This window comes from Hyperoodon ampullatus, assembly GCF_949752795.1.
Source record: "Hyperoodon ampullatus genome assembly, chromosome: 16".
Classification (NCBI taxonomy): Eukaryota; Metazoa; Chordata; class Mammalia; order Artiodactyla; family Ziphiidae; genus Hyperoodon; species Hyperoodon ampullatus.
The window spans coordinates 45302545-45318926 of record NC_136929.1 but is presented as its reverse complement, the minus strand read 5'-3'; the positions used below and the strand labels follow the sequence as shown (position 1 = coordinate 45318926).

The 16382-nt window shown below is 38.6% G+C and overlaps 1 protein-coding gene across 1 annotated transcript in view; it reads right to left on the bottom strand.

Moving 5' to 3' along the window:
* The window catches only part of DIAPH3 (diaphanous related formin 3), a gene marked incomplete at both ends in the record, with an annotated part of 534203 nt that overhangs the window by 412601 nt on the left and 105220 nt on the right, over positions 1-16382 (bottom strand). The window lies entirely within an intron of this gene.

Sequence of the window (16382 nt, the reverse complement as noted above, 5' to 3'; positions counted from 1 at the left end):
ATGAAACAAGGAAACAAATTAGAAGCCTTCTACATTGTCTGGTCAAGAGTTGACAGCAGCCTAGTATAGGACGCCAGTGATGGAAGGCATAGATTTGCTCAATATGAAGGAAGATCAGATCAGACGTACTGATAGTTCGGATGTGAGGGGTGAGGTGTGAAAGAATTAAAATTCAAAGATAATGACAAATCTTTTGGTCTCAACAACTAAGGGAATGGTGTCACCATCTACTGATTACTGTGACCCTGACAAGGGCAGCTTGAATGGTGGATTGGAGATAAGCCTGATCAGAAATTCAAGGGAGAAAGCAAGAAGAATGGACAACTCTTTTGAGACGATTCTGTAAATGGGAGCAAAGAACAAGAGCAGTAGCTAGAAAGGAACCTGCGGTGTGATTTGGGGTGTTGGGGGGAAAACCACAACATGCTTGCATGCTGATGGGAATAACCAAGCAAAGAGGAAGAAATTGATGATGCAAAGCATAGGTATAGATGCAGGAAAACAAACAAGTGAACAACAACAAAAAACCCTTGAGTAGGTGACAGAGGATGTGACCTACTATACAAGAGGAAGGATTGACCTTACACAATTGCAGGGAAAGTGGATCATTCTAAGAAGAGCAAAAGCAGAATCTAAGGGAACAGATTCAGGTAGCTTGTTAGATCTGGTGACCAGGAAGTAAGGTATGGCAGTTCTATTCTGATTACATCAACAGTCTCAGTGATAGAAGTGGCAATATAATCAGCTAAAAGTGAGGATGCAGAGCTAAAGGTATGAGAGGAGATATGAAATCATTTTCAGAAAGTACAAAAGCACGCCGACAAAGGCCATGTGGTAGAATATCTGTTAACGTATCTGTTAAAGGCTCGCTTTGTCAACTGTGGTCACTCAGAAAACACTAGTCAGTGTGGCTGTGTGCTTCCTCCCAGATGTATGCTGTGCTGACGTGCAAATGCAGAGGAGGTGGGAAGTTCCATTTAACCAAGGGCAGAGTTTATATGAACAGAGAGGCAAATGAACTGAAGATTTATGTAAGATAACAAAGGACTGTGTGTCTAAGGTCAATAAGACAAGAAGTAAGAGCATGGTGAGGGTGGGGAGGAGATGGACATGAAAAAATGGTAGAGTCAACAGATTAGCAGTTCTAAAAGGGTTACAGAATTCTTAAAGTGGGAATGTTAAGTAAGTAAGTAGGTCAGGAAAGGAAGTTGGTAAACGATATTTAGAGGTGGTATTTTATCAATATTATCCAAGGTAATGGGTGGGTGAGATTAGGTGGAAAAACAAAGATTGTTGGGAGTGATTAAGTCAAGGAAATAAGAGGGTGGAATATTAGATTGATCATCTACGTGAATGATCAAGTCAGGAAAGACGATGATAGTGGAGGGAGCAGGAAGAAAAGCAATAAGCTAGGTCAGCAAACCTCCTGGAAATAGCCAGCACCTCTGTGTGGTATCATCTTCTCCATTAGAACACATCTACTAGGGCAGCGTCTGATTCTGGGAGCCTAATTCAGCACTGCGTCACCAGTCCCTGGTAAAGTGCCTAGCATTCAATGAATGAATGAGGTTATAAAATGGAAGGCACATGTAGACTAAGGATTACAACAAGAAAGGAGAGGCAGATAAGTCACACCAAAAAAAAATTCTGAAGAATGAATGCTTAGCTAGAAAGGACTATTTCGATTTAAAGACATAGGAAATAGACCAGATAATTGGGAGATTAGTTTTCAGCACCATTTCCCCTCTTTTATTATATTACTATCAAAATACAGGTACAAAAGAAAGGAAATTGAGGGGAGAAAATATTATGTTACATGAGTAATCAGAAATACTCCTTTTAAACACAGCCCTTCCAGTGTTTCTTTCATTTTACAAAACTTCAAAGGAAGCAGGCAGCCAGGAAGAGGAGGATACTCATGTCTGCGTATCTCTAAGTCCATTAGCCATGAAGATGAAAATACTTAGAAAGCTTTATCCCCTGTGGTATCAAAACACATTAGCGAGAGAAGGATGTCCGCCTGACATCACAAAAATTAGAATGATATTTATCCAACATAGTTTTTAAACCTTTTTTAATCCCTTAGTAAATTTTACTCTAAAATACCATATGCAGGATAAAAAGAAAAGTACATACACTACTCTTGTCATATTTTTTATTAAAAAATATTCTAAGGTACAAAAAGTAATATACCCTTTCACAACTTATTTCCCTTACCTGTTCCATTTCTCTAAAATCAAACATTCATTCTTTTGCTATGTAAGTATTAAAGGTAATAGTAACCATTTCCTTTGATCTATCTTAGAGCAGATTCATTTGTACCAGCCTCGATGCCTGCATTTCATCTCGGTTTAGATGTAAGACTTATTCAGCATATCTCTTCATTATTCTGTCTCATTTATTTGTTTGCAGAGTAATTTGGAATACCATTTCTATGACAAATTAAAAATACTGTATTGTATTTTGTTTTGTTGTATTTCCAAGTTACTAGTGAAAATTACTAAAGAGCTGACTTTCTTTCCTTTTTCAAATAACTGAATTATTTCTATACAATGATGGAGAATCCACCACTTAATGATGACCTGATTTTTAAAATAATAAAAGTAAAAAGCTAAATCTAGGAAGTCTGCATGCTCTGCAGGAAGCCAACACAGCATAATGCCCATGTGGGTGAGGACAATGGCCTTTTAGTCCCTAGTAGAGTGTTTAACACATGGTAGGTTGCTTTAAGCAAAACTTTGCCTACATTATCTGAGACATCACAGAATTCAGGAACTGTAGACTTAAAATACTATTCCAATCACTGTAAACTATCGCTCAACTTGTTAAATCGTATCTTATTCCTCTCAGAAAGTAGGTAGCCTATACCAGAATTCACCATGCTGCATCTCCAACTGCAGGGAATTGTTTAGTTTTTTTATTACACCTAAACCTATCAAGAAAAATCAGCATTTCTTAACATGAAGACCCAAAATATAGCCTCTAGAGATTAAAAACTTAAAATATTGGGGGACTGTAAGAACAAATTGAAGATTTAAGTGCTTTTTGTATGAAGATATGAAGAGTTACTAGACTCAAGATCCTTCTCCATGACATTCACTTTGTAATTTTCAGCAGGTTAACTTCAGAATAAAAAAATATTCCATAAACATAAAGCCAAAATAGTCAAAAAATCTAAGTTCTCATAGTAATGAGCATGTGTACTCTTGCATGGGTGTGTATATGTCTATCTCTATGTCTGTTTATTTATGTCAGTAACAAATTAACTGCCTCAGATTCTCTTTAGCATTGCAATTCCCAAATTCTTGGTGCCTATTCAGATGATGAGACTTCTGAAGATAAATAAGATGATATGAAATATGGAGACTATTTAAAGAAAAAGTTTGCATTGATAATGACAACATTTTAAGAAAACAGCAGAGTCAGCACTGTACAAAAAAGGGGTGGCACAGTTGCTATCAAGGGGGTAATTAAAATCTAAATTACTATCATGTATATTGCTATTAAAATGCATTGTGAAAATTTCCTTGCATTTTTCAAATGATTTCTAGCATCTCTAATGTTACTGATCAAAAGAAACACCAACCTGTCATTGCAGTATGAATTACTTGTTTTCAGAACATTTGTGATCCCAATACATCTCCACTGCCAATAAAACCTGTCATTCAGAGATGATATTATGCTATTATGCTATATTATGACATTATGATATTAAGATATTGTTTCATAGTAGAAACAATGAGCGATGAAAAGTACTGCAGAAAGGAGCATTCACTAACAAAATTAAGTTTAGCAAAGAACTCCCTTAAAGAGTTATTTTTCCATAAGCATTTAATGAACACCCTTATGAACCAAAAATTCTGCCTATAATTTTGAAAGCTGCTTTTAGTGTATAGTAAAAATACCACATGTTAAAAGTTTAGAATTACCAAGTACATTTTACAAAGAAACATGATAAAATACAGAAAATCTACTGCTCTTCCCCCTTTCAGTTTCTAAAATATCTTTATAGAGAAAAAAAAAACTGATTGACCCCATACTAATTTTAGTCACTAAGAAATTAGCTTGAATAAACAATAAAAGAAATTCAACACACTATATTTCTCTTATTATCCATCAATACCTAACTAGCATCGATTTCCCTTCCATTCACAAGGAAAGCTTTCCTTTGCTGGCCCATTGCCTTCAAAAGACACATGACTGTTTAGACAATTTTATGTATGTAAAAAGTGTTGCTCCAACTGCTGAATGCATTATAACATTTCCACCTGCTTACCATGACCAGAACTAAGGTGTTCTTTAGCTTTTAAGCCTCAAAAGGGATATACCATAAGAGTTAACAGTCATCTGCTTCTACCAGAGAATAGTTACTGAATAAACCACGGTGAGCCACACCTCACAAACACACTGCAAAAACTATAGCACCATACACCGTGAACACATAGCATGAAATACAACATGCAGTTATAAAGAATGAAGATATCAATATGAACTGACATGGCATGCTTATCAGGACATATTTTGAAGCGGAAAAATTATAAAAGAATATCTATAGTATAGTACTTTGTATATTATAAAAGAGAAATAAGAAAATATACATATATCTGTTTATTTGTACAGGAAGACACAGGAAGGAATAACCAGGAACTAATGAGACTATCCCTTCCGGGGTGAAAGGGAACATGGTAGATAAGATGGGGGAGTAGGACACCTGAGAGAAAGGACGGTAAGTGACAAGTCTCAGAATATACCTTTTTGTATAGTTCAGATTTTTGGAACTATGGTGATGTTTCATATACTCATAAAGAAAAAAAATCAAGAGCAATGGGAAGAAAATCCTAAAATGAAATGAATCCAAATACAAATGGATTTCAAATGGATAGTAATGGCAGAGAAATAAGCAAGAATATGAAATTTGAAGGTGTAGTTTTGGGAGGAGGTGTATTTAGATAGATAGAGAGAGATAGAGAGATACATAGATAGATAAAGATAGGGAATGAAATATATGTAAGATCCATGTCTGTATACACATATCATGTGTTTTCCACATATGGATATACATATATTATATATGCATACATTATACATACATATATGCAATATCCAAATATGCACACAACTATATATGTGTCATACATACAAGCATATACATATATGTATGTACGTCTACATGCACATACATACACGTGTTTATGTCCTAGCTCTGTCTGAAGGGCCTAGAAGTAAAGCCATCCTATTAGTAGAAGACCTAGCACCCAGATAATGATTTTTAAATTGCATTCTCCACAAAAAAGGATAAGGGCTAGGACAGAACAAGATGATCTTGGAAGATTTTACGCAAGATAGTCAGGAAGTGCTCAAAGAATGAAGGGGATATGCTGAAGGACAGAAGAAGCAGCTTGAAAGGGTTCCTATTGGTCAAATATAAAGGGGGGTAGGGGATGTAGAGTGACTGCTTAAAAGACATGTGGTCTCCTTTGGGGTTGATGAAAATGTTCTGGAACTAGATGGTAGCAATGGTTGCACAACACTGTGAAGATAATAAATGCCAATGAATTGTACACTATAAAATGGTTAAAATAATGAATTTTATGTTACCACAATAAACTTTTTAAAAATGTATAAAACAGAAAAAAGTAAATTTGTTGTGTTAGAAGTCAGAACAGGAAATATCTTGGGGAGGAGGAAGGGGAATGACTGGGACACTGGAGCTTTCTAGCGCAGTCCTAGTTCTCCAGCTGAGTCTGGATTACATGGGTGCATTTACTCTGTAATAGTTTATCTAGCACTACACTAAAGATATGTGGACTCTATGAATGTAGAATACTAAAAAGCCTTTTTCAAATTTGCTAATTTTGATGCCTTATGCTATTTCTAAGGTTAGATAGGTACATGCAAATGGAATTCCTTTTAAATCTTTAATTTACATTTTAAAAACATGCCATTTAGGAGAAGCTTCAAAAAGGCAGAAGAGTAAGACATGGAGATCACCTTCCTCCCCACAAATACATCAAACATACATCTACATGTGGAACAACTGCTACAGAACACCTACTGAATGCTGGCAGAAGACCTCAGACTTCCCCAAAGGCAAGAAAATCCCCATGTACCTGGGTAGGGCAAAACAAAAAAGAAAAAACAGAGACAAAAGAATAGGGACGGGGGCTTCCCTGGTGGTGCAGTGACTGGAAGTCCGCCTGCCGACGCAAGGGACACGGGTTCGTGCCCCAGTCTGGGAGGATCCCACATGCCGTGGAGCGGCTGGGGCCGTGGGCCATGGCCACTGGGCCTGTGCGTGCAGAGCCTGTGTTCCGCAATGGGAGAGGCCTGCGTACCACAAAAAAAAAAAAAAAAAATAGGGACAGGACCTGCACCAGTCGGAGGGAGCTGTGAAGGAGGAAAGGTTTCTACACAATAGGAAACCACTTTGCAGGCGGAGACTGCGGTGGTGGAGGGGGGAACCTTCGGAGCCACGGAGGAGAGCACAACAACAGGGGTGCAGAGGGCAAAGCGGAGAGATTCCCGCACAGAGGATCGGTGCCGACCAGCACTCACCAGCCCGAGAGGTTCATCTGCTCACCCGCCGGGACGGGTGGGGGCTGGGAGATGAGGCTCAGGCTTCGCAGGTCAGATCCCAGGGAGAGGACTAGGGTTGGCTGCGTGAACACAGCCTGAAGGGGCCTACTGCGCCACAGCTAGCCAGGAGAGAGTACGGGAAAAAGTTTGGAGCTGCCGAAGAGGCAAGACACTTTTTCCTCCCTCGTTGTTTCCTGGTGCGCGAAGAGAGGGGATTAAGAGCGCGGACCCCAGAGATGGGCATGGGACGCTAAGGCTGCTGCTGCCGCCACCAAAAAGCCTGTGTGCAAGCAAGCACAGGTCACTCCCCACACCTCCCCTCCCAGGAGTCTGTGCAGCCCACCACTGCCAGGGTCCCGTGATCCAGGGACAACTTCCCCAGGAGAACTCACAGCACGCCTCACACTGGTGCAACGTCATGCTGGCCTCTGCTGCCACAGGCTCGCCCCACATCTGTACCCCTCCCTCCCCACGGCCTGAGTGAGAGAGAGCCCCCGAAACAGCTGCTCCTTTAACCCCATCCTGTCTGAGTGAATAACAGACACCCTCAGGTGACCTACACACAGACGCAGGTCCAAATCCAAAGCTGAACCTCAGGTGCTGTGCGAACAAAGAAGAGAAAGTGAAATCTTTCCCAGCAGCATCAGAGGCAGCCGATTAAATCTCCAGAATCAACTTGATGTATCCCGCATCTGTGGAACACCTGAATAGACAATGAATCATCCCAAATTGAGGAGGTGGACTTTGGGAGCAATGATATATATACTTTTTCCCTTTTCCTCTTTTTGTGAGTATGTATCTGTATGCTTCTGTGTGTGATTTTGTCTGTAAAGCTTTGCTATTACCATTTCTCCTAGGGTTCTGTCTCTCCGTTTCTTTTTTCAATTACTTTTTAAAAATATTTTTTATAATTTTTTTACTTTAATAACTTTATTTTATTTTATCTCCTTCTTTCTTTCTTTCTGTTTTTTTCTTCCTTTTATTCTGAGCCATGGGGATGACAGGCTCTTGGTGCTCCAGCCAGGCATCAGGGCTGTGCCTCTGAGGTGACAGAACCAAGTTCAGCACACTGGTCCACAAGAGACCTCCCAACTCCACGGACTATCAAACGGTGAAAATCTCCCAGAGGTCTCCACCTCAACACCAAGACGCAGCTCCACTCAACAACCAGCAAGCTACAGTGCTGGACACCCTATGCCAAACAATTACCAAGACAGGAACACAACCCCATCCATTAGTAGAAAGGCTGCCTAAAATCATAAAAAGGCCACAGAAACCCCAAAACACACCACCAGACGTGGACTTGCCCACTAGAAAGACAAGATGCACCCTCATCCACCAGAAACCAGGCACTAGTCCCCTCCACCAGGAAGCCTACAACATGCACTGAACCACATTAACCTACTGGGGACAGACATCAGAAACAACGGGAACTACAAACTTACAGCCTGCAAAAAGGAGACCCCAAACACAGTAAGATAAGCAAAATGAGAAGACAGAGAAACACAGCAGAAAAAGGAGCAAGGCAAAAACACACCAGACCTAACAAATGAAGAGGAAATAGGCAGTCTACCTGAAGAAGAATTCAGAAAAATGATAGTAAAGATGATCCAAAATCTTGGAAATAAATGGAGAAAATACAAGAAACGTTAAACGAGGACCTAGAAGAACTAAAGAGCAAACAAACAGTGATGAACAGCACAATAAATGAAATTTAAAATTCTCTAGAAGGGAACAATGGCAGAATAACTCAGGCAGAATAACAGATAAGTGGCCGGGAAGATAAAATTGTGGAAATAACTACTGCAGAGCAGAATAAAGAAAAAAGAATGAAAAGAATTGAGGACAGTCTCAGAGACCACAGGGACAACATTAAACGCACCAACATTTGAATTATAGGAGTCCCAGAAGAAGAGAAAAAGAAAGGGACTGAGAAAATATTTGAAGAGATTATAGTTGAAAACTTCCCTAATATGGGAAAGGAAACAGTTAATCAAGTACAGGAGGCACAGAGATTCCCATATAGGATAAATCCAAGGAGAAACACGCCAACACACATATTAATCAAACTATCAAATATGAAATACAAAGAAAAAATATTAAAAGCAGCAAGAGAAAAACAACAAATAACACATAAGGGAATCCCCATAAGCTTAACAGCTGATCTTCCAGCAGAAACTATGCAAGCCAGAAGGGAGTGGCAGGACATATTTAAAGTGATGAAGGAGAAAAACCTACAACTAAGATTACTTTAACCAGCAAGGATCTCATTCAGATTTGACGGAAAAATTAAAACTTACACAGACAAGCAAAACCTAAAAGAATTCAGCACCACCAAATCAGCTCTACAACAAATGCTAAAGGAACTTCTCTAGGCAGGAAACACAAGAGAAGGAAAAGACCTACAATAACAAACCCAAAACAATTAAGAAAATGGGAATAGGAACATACATATCAATAATTACCTTAAATGTAAATAGATCAAATGCTCCAACCAAAAGACATAGACTGGCTAAATGGACACAAAAACAAGACCGGTATATACGTTGTCTATAAGGGACCCATTTCAGACCCAGGGACATATACAGACTGAAAATGAGGGGATGGAAAAAGATATTCCATGCAAATGGAAATCAGAAGAAAGCTGGAGTAGCAATACTCATATTACACACAGTAGACTTTAAAACAAAGACTATTACCAGAGACAAAGAAGGAAACTACATAATGATCAAGGGATCAATTCAAGAAAAAGATATAACAATTGTAAATATTTACGAAGCCAACATAGGAGCACCTCAATACATAACATAAATACTAACAGCCAAAAATGGTGAAATCGACAGTAACACAATCATAGTAGGGGACTTTAACAACCCACTTTCACCAATGGGCAGATCATCCAAAATGAAAATAAATAAGGAAACACAAGCTTAAAATGATACATTAAACAAGATGGACTTAATTGATATATACAGGACATTCCATCCAAAAACAACACAATACACATTCTTGTCAAGTGCTCACGGAACATTCTCCAGGATAGATCATATCTTGGGTCACAAATCAAGCCTTGGTAAATTTAAGAAAATTGAAATTGTATCAAGTATCTTTTCCGAACACAACGCTATGACACTAGATAACAATTACAGGGAAAAATCTGTAAAAAAATACAAACACATGGAGGTTAAACAATACATTACTTAGTAACCAAGAGATCACTGAAGAAATCAAAAAAGAAATCAAAAAATACCTAGAAACAAATGACAATGAAAATACGACAACCCAAAACCTATGGGATGCAGCAAAAGCAGTTCTAAGAGTGAAGTTTATAGCAATACAATCCGACCTTAAGAAACGGGAAACATCTCAAATAAACAAACTAAACTTACACCTAAAGCAATTAGAAAAAGAAGAAACAAAATCCCCAAAGTTGGCAGAAGGAAAGAAATCATAAAGATCAGATAAGAAATAACTGAAAAAGAAATGAAGGAAACGATAGCAAAGATCAATAAAACTAAAAGCTGGTTCTTTAAGAAGGTAAACAAAATTGATAAACCATTAGCCAGATTCATCAAGAAAAAAAAGGAAGAAGACTCAAATCAACAGAATCAGAAATGAAAAAGGAGAAGTAACAACTGACATTGCAGAAATACAAAGGATAATGAGAGATTACTACAAGCAACTATATGCCAAAAATAAGGGCAACCTTGAAGAAATGTACAAATTCGTAGAAATGCACAACCTTCTGAGACTGAAACAGGAAGAAACAGAAAATATGAACAGGGCTTCCCTGGTGGTGCAGTGGTTGAGAGTCCGCCTGCCGATGCAGGGGACACGGGTTCATGCCCCGGTCTGGGAGGATCCCACATGCCGCAGAGCGGCTGGGCCCGTGAGCCATGGCTGCTGAGCCTGTGCATCCGGAGCCTGTGCTCCGCAACGGGAGAGGCCACAACGGTGAGAGGCCCGCGTACTGCCAAAAAAAAAAAAAAAGAAAGAAAGAAAATATGAACAAACCAATCACAAGCAATGAAATTGAAACTGTGATTCAAAATCTTGCAACAAACAAAAGCCCAGCTTCACAGGAGAATTCTATGAAACATTTAGAGAAGAGCTAACACCTATCCTTCTCAAACTCTTCCAAAATATAGAAGAGGGAGGAACACTCCCAAACTCATTCTACAAGGCCACCATCACCCTGATACCAAAACCAGACAAAGATGTCACAAAAAAAGAAAACTACAGGCCAATATCACTGATGAACATAGATGCAAAAATCCTCGGCAAAATACTAACAAACAGAATCCGACAGCACATTAAAAGATCATACACCATGATCAAGTGCGGTTTATCTCAGGAATGCAAGGATTCTTCAATATACGCAAATCAATCAATGTGATACACCATATTAACAAATTGAAGGAGAAAAACCATATGATCATCTCAATAGATGCAGAGAAAGCTTTCAACAAAATTCAACATCCATTTATGATAAAAACCCTGCAGAAAGTAGGCATAGAGGGAACTTTCCTCAACATAATAAAGGCCATATATGACAAACCCACAGCCAACATCATCCTCAATGATGAAAAACTGAAACCATTTCAGCTAAGATCAGGAACAAGACAAGGTTGCCCACTCTCACCACTATTATTCAACATAGTTTTGGAAGCTCAGCCACAGATCAGAGAAGAAAAAGAAATAAAAGGAATCCAAATCGGAAAAGAAGTAGTAAAGCTGTCACTCTTTGCAGATGACAAACTATATATGGAGAATCCTAAAGATGCTACCACAAAACTACTAGAGATAATCAATGAATTTGGTAAAGTAGCAGGATACAAAATTAATGCACAGAAATCACTTGCATTCCTATACACTAATGATGAAAAATCTGAAAGTGAAATTAAGAAAACACTCCCATTTACCATTGCAACAAAAAGAGTAAAATACCTAGGAATACACCTACCTAAGGAGACAAACGACCTGTATGCAGAAAATTATAAGAAACTGATGAAAGAAATTAAAGATGATACAAATAGATGGAGAGATATACCATGCTCTTGGATTGGAAGAATCAACATTGTGAAAATGACTCTACTATCCAAAGCAATCTACAGATTCAATGCAATCCCTATCAAACTACCACTGGCAGTTTTCACAGAACTACAACAAGAAATTTCACAATTTGTATGGAAACACAATTTGTATGGAAAAAGCCCCTGAATAGCCAAAGCAATCTTGAGAAAGAAAAACGGAGCTGGAGGAATCAGGCTCCCTGACTTCAGACTATACTACAAAGCTACTGTAATCAAGACAGCATGGTACTGGCACAAAAACAGAAATATAGATCAGTGGAACAGGATGGAAAGCCAGAGAAAAACCCACGCACATATGGGCACCTTATCTTTGATAAATGAGGCAAGAATATACAGTGGACTTAAGACAGCCTCTTCAATAAGTGGTCTGGGAAAACTGGACAGCTACATGTGAAAGAATGAAATTAGAACACTCCCTAACACCATATACAAAAATAAACTCAAAATGGATTAAAGACCTAAATGTAAGGCCAAACACTATCAAACTCTTAGAGGAAAACATGGGCAGAACACTCTATGACATAAATCACAGCAAGGTCCTTTTTGACCCACTTCCTAGAGAAATGGAAATAAAAACAAAATAAACAAATGGGACCTAATGCAACTTAAAAGCTTTTGCACAGCAAAGGAAACCATAAACAAGACGAAAAGACAACCCTCAGAATGGAAGAAAATATTTGCAAATGAAGCAACTGACAAAGGATTAATCTCATTTACAAGCAGCTCATGCAGCTCAATAGCAAAAAAAACAAACAACCCAATCCAAAAATGGGCAGAAGACCTAAATAGACATTTCTCCAAAAAGATATACAGATTGCCAACAAACACATGAAAGGATGCTCAACATCACTAATCATTAGAGAAATGCAAATCAAAACTACAACGAGGTATCACCTCACACCGGTCAGAATGGCCATCATCAAAAAATCTACAAACAGTAAATGTTGGAGAGGGTGTGGAGAAAAGGGAACCCTCTTGCACTGTTGGTGGGAATGTAAATTGATATAGTCACTCTGGAGAACAGTATGGAGGTTCCTTAAAAAACTAAAAATAGAACTACCATACGACCCAGCAATCCCACTACTGGGCATATACCCTGAGAAAACCATAATTCAAAAAGAGTCATGTACCAAAATGTTCATTGCAGCTCTATTTAGCCAGGGCATGGAAGCAACCTAGTGTCTATCAACAGATGAATGGATAAAGAAGATGTGGCACGTATATACAATGGAATATTACTCAGCCATAAAAAGAAACGAAATTCAGTTATTTGTAGTGAGGTGGATGGACCTAGATTCTGTCATACAGAGTGAAGTCAGAAAGAGAAAAATAAATACTGTATGCTAACACATATATATGGAATCTAAAAAAAAAATAATAATGCTCATGAAGAACCTAGGGGCAACACAGGAATAAAGACACAGACTTACTAGAGAATGGACTTGAGGACACGGGGAGGGGGAAGGGTAAGCTGGGACAAAGTGAGAGAGTGGCATGGACACATACACTATCAAACGTAAAATGGACAGCTAGTGGGAAGCAGCCACATAGCACAGGGAGATCAGCTCAGTGCTCTGTGACCACCTAGAGGGGTGGGATAGGGAGGGTTGGAGGGAGGGAGACGCAAGAGGGAAGAGATATGGGGACATATGTATATGTATAGCTGATTAATTTTGTTATAAAGCAGAAACTAACACACCATTGTAAAGCAATTATACTCCAATAAAGATGTTTAAAAAATGCCATTTAAAATATTTTATACAGAATATTGTATATTTCCTGCTAAAATATCAAATTAAATGAAAAAAGTTACACTAAGTCAAATAAGGCCAACTTGTTTTTATTTAGCATCTTCAGTATATTTTTTGGAACTGGGGGAAAAAAAGCCCAAATGTGGGGGTGGAGGGAGCTGATTAAATAAACATGGATGTTCTAATTTGCCAGTCTCTACTTGGTGGTTCAATGAAGGATAAAGATTTATTTGGCATATCTGAACAGATAGAAAAAAATGTGCTGATGCTCTTAGTCATTGGTTCCTTATCGTCTTTACTGTGTTGATTATGTTTATGTAGAAAGAAAAAACACAACAAAACTTCATTGGGCATTTACCAGAAAAGGTTGTGGTGGGGTGAGGGGTTAGAAAACACCAGCTGTTCCAGTCTTCAAAACTAGGCAATTTGTTTTTCCACCCCTCCAGGTAATTACACAATTATTTGCCTCCACAGTTCTCAATACTACTTTCAAGTGTTACTGTTACATTTCTAGTGTAAGCCTGTCTTCCTTTGTTTCTTCTTTCTTTTTCTTGATTTATAGAAGAAAACCACCCTGCCTCTTCATATATACATGCTAGCCTACAAATCTAATCTGTTTATATTAGTAAAAAGCTCAAAAACATATAACAGCACAAAATCTAATACACTTCTGAGATTATTCTTCTTATAAATAACATTAACAGCTAAATACAGGACAAAAATAAATAGCAGAGAGGAAGAAACAAGATCTTTGCATCAGAATCACATTCCACTCTGACCTATGATTTCCTCCATGTAAAATATTTACAGTGCTTATAGAGTGGAGGAAGCTGTGCAACTGAAACACACTTGAAATATACCTGTATTATCTGATTTTGTCATAATAAACAAATATTCCCTTCTGTTAAATTAGGTTTTAAAGCTGTGTAGTATACAGATCAAAGTAAAGGAAAGGAAGGAAAGAAGTACTCAGAGTCTGTAGGGTGGGTGAGAGAAGGAGCCACCTGAACTAATGAATTCATCAAAATGAGGAGAAGCAACTCAAGTCCAAAAGGGGTTAGATGTTCACCCTCCTTGAAACTAAGTATATAGACATGAAAAGGCTGAAACTGTCTCAAATTTCTTAGTATTTCCCAGAATCCCTGGCCTTATTATGTTCTAATCAGATACTATATAAATGCTTCTTAAATAAATGAGAAAGTAAAGAGGGTAATGGATCTGAATTGACTGAGCAACTTCTGTGCTCCTGCTAACAACATCCAAAAAAAGATTAAAAACTTTGATAGTAGCACAGTAACAATTTTATAAGTTTATAATTTCTAGGATGTTCTATAAAACCTATCTATCCAGGGGCTTCCCTGGTGGCGCTGTGGTTGAGAATCTGCCTGCTAATGCAGGGGACACAGGTTCGAGCCCTGGTCTGGGAAGATCCCACATGCCGCAGAGCAACTAGGCCTGTGAGCCACAACTACTGAGCCTGCACGTCTGGAGCCTGTGCTCCACAACAAGAGAGGCCTTGATAGTGAGAGGCCCGCGCACCACGATGAAGAGTGGCCCCTGCTTGCCACAACTAGAGAAAGCCCTTGCACAGAAATGAAGACCCAACACAGCAAAAATAAATAAATAAAATTAATAAACTCCTACCCCCAACATCTAAAAAATAAAAAAATAATAAAAAACTATCTATCCATCTAAGAACTGATTCAATAATAACCATCTGTATCTTTTATGTACCAACCATTATTATGAACACTGAGACTCAAAATCAAGTTAGGAGAAAATCCTGTCCATGAGGTGCTCATCATCAGGCGAGAAAGAGCATCTAAGCAGTTGTAAGATGGCGGAGGCTGGATATGAATCCATTCTCAATGAGCAGAAGGGAGGATGTCCCAACTGTCATCTGGATAGTCGGGGAAGGCTGTCCATTAGAGATAATTCAAGAACCAAATCTTAAAGGATGGGGAATGCAAAGTAGAATAACACAGAGAACAGTTAGGTGAAAGAGCCAGTGCCTTTCAGGAACTACATGTCTACATACATCACTGGTGGTGTAGGGAGGAGAGAGAATGCAGTCAGAAAATACACAGGAACCAGAACACACAAGGTGCCTACTTCACACCAAGGAAAGTACACTTTCACCCACATATAATAGGAAGTCACTGCAGAACTGGAAATAAAATACAATAAGCTGTATGTTAGACAGATACTCTGGCAATAGTGAGGAAGGCAGAAACGTGAGCCTCTAGAACGCTTATAAGGTTAGAGAGACAAGACCAGTTCAGAACTTGTAAGAAAGAACTCATCTTCTCAGCTCTACTCTAACCTTAAAAAGAAGAGGCAGACAAACAGACAGAAAAGCAGAGAGAAGGAGAGAGAGGGAAGGAGGGAGGGATGAACAAATGAGTTACTAGAGTTGGTCACGAGAGTGGGTTCACCTCACATTAAGGAAACCTAACACGTTCTGTCTCCAAGGCACTTAAGAGACAAAATACAGAAAGAATCGTTTCTCCTGTAATTAGACACAAATTAGACTTTCTCTCTAAACATCCCACTCTTCTCAAAAACATTCAATGCTCTACCAAAAAGAAAAAAAAAATCTTTTTTCCAAGCCTACCTTTTCAACTCCATATCCCACTGTTCTCTTTCATAGGAACTTCACTGCAGACAAAAGAACAAATTCCCATCCACATGTGCACATCACAGTTTTCCCCACATACATGCATCTTTGCGGGTGTGCTTCCTACAGCCTGCTATACCTCCACATCCCTGCACCTCCAAATGTTTAAATCCTACCTGTCCTTCATTCTTACTCATGCCACCTTCCCATGAACACCTCCAAATTCCCACTTTCTTATTCACTTATTTCTCCTATTGTACTTTAATTATTCTGCCTGGTTTCATTAACATATTTATACATTTTATGACTTCTACCAGATTAAAAACTCCTTGGGAATAAGATAAA